At 31.5% G+C, this 1687-nt stretch overlaps 1 pseudogene; it reads left to right on the top strand.

Moving 5' to 3' along the window:
- The first annotated feature begins 748 nt into the window (after nucleotides 1–748).
- On the top strand, nucleotides 749–855 carry LOC137827393 (small nucleolar RNA R71; annotated as a pseudogene).
- The last annotated feature ends 832 nt before the right edge of the window (nucleotides 856–1687 follow it).

Below are 1687 nucleotides of genomic sequence, written 5' to 3'. Positions count from 1 at the left end.
CTCTTCATGTCTCTTTCCTCAAATTTTCTCTCTTTCTCAGCAATCAAATTATTACTAATTCCCTTTCCTACAACCATCCTACTTCTAGTAGTGACTGACTTACATTTCTCCCTGGACTTCTTCAACCGTTGCGCAATTTGCCCCAATTGTGTCTCCAAATTCTCAAAATTCTTTTGATGGGCCAATGTTGTTTGAGTAAATTTTTGTATAATTTCTTCCAATTTGCTTATTCTCTCTTGGAACGAAGGATACAGTGGTTGGTGTTGTTGAAAAGTGCCTTGCTTAAAACTTTGATTCTGATTTCTTCTCTCACCTTGCCTTCCTTGATTTTCCATATAAAAATCTTTTTCTTTAAATGAATTATTTTGATAAGCACAGTGGCCATTGGAATGATCACATCCACATAATTCACACCTTATTTCTTGACTTTGACTTTGAGAAACCTGCACAACTTGTATTTGTTGAGGCATTTTAGTCATTTGTGCAGTTAATGCTTCCAACTATTGCGCCAAAATTTTGTTTTGAGCCACAAGTGTGTTTAAAATATTAGGATCCATCGTCCCCTTCTTTGGCTCATTTTTGTTATCATTTTGGGCTTGATAATCTGTGGATGTCATTACCTCAATAATCTTTGTTGCTTTTTCTGTGTCAATTGCCATCATTGTACCATCAGCTGCAGCATCTAGAAGCATCTTGGTATCAAATCTGAGACAATTATAAAAAAATGCTCAGTTGAGCAATGTCTTCAAACCCATGATTTAGGCATTTTCTAAGCATCATTTTGAATCTGTCCCATGTCTCACTGAAAGATTCCTCTGCTCCTTGTCTGAACATAGAGATTTCAAACTTATCTTTGATGTAACGAGAGATTGGAAAAAATATTTGTAGAAATTTTTCCTCTACATCATTCCAACTAGTAAAGCTCTGATTTGGATATAAGTTGAGCCATTCCTTAACCTTTCTTGCCAATGAAAAAGAAAATAAACGCATATAGACATTTTCAAGATCATCTGAATGGAAACCCATTGTTCCCACCAATTCATAAAATGTAAACAAATGTGCATATCGATCCTCATGACCATTGTTGTAAACTGATGCGTACTGATAAGAGTAAGAAAAACGACTTTTATTTCCAAAGCATTGGTGGTAGTAGGTATTACAATACTAGAAAAATGCCTTGGCCCTCGATACATGACATAATCTCCAAGTGTCCTCCTAAGAGGTGGTGCTTGCTCTTATGCCATGTTGCTTTCTTCCTGAAAAATATTAGTGGAAAAAGAAAAAGTGGTTAAGGATTACTTTCTTGTGTCTTCTGGTCTCTCTGTTTCTTTTAATTGCCCTTTAAATCTTTGCTTCAAATAACAATTCGTCTTTGGAAATTTGAACTCTCAATATCATATAAAACAGCTAATTCAAGGATTATTACAAAAAATCACTAGTAGTGAAAAAATGTTTTTTTTTAAAATTAAACACAATTAAAAAAGAATAAAAATAAAAGTAAATAAATTCAAGAATTTGAACTAAATAAAAAAAACAGAATAAATATTAAAATAAATAGAAACAAATTAAAACAAATAAATTTTGAAAATAAGAATTAAAACAATAAAACAAATCTATTTTAAAACAAAATAAAAATAGTAACATATATAAACACAATAATTAAAAATAAAAACAATTAAAATATTCA

This window comes from Phaseolus vulgaris, chromosome 7, assembly GCF_051622355.1.
Source record: "Phaseolus vulgaris cultivar YP4 chromosome 7, ASM5162235v1, whole genome shotgun sequence".
In the NCBI taxonomy this organism is placed as follows: Eukaryota; Viridiplantae; Streptophyta; class Magnoliopsida; order Fabales; family Fabaceae; genus Phaseolus; species Phaseolus vulgaris.
The sequence above is the reverse complement of the archived record's forward strand: the minus strand, read 5'-3'. Positions and strand labels throughout refer to the sequence as shown.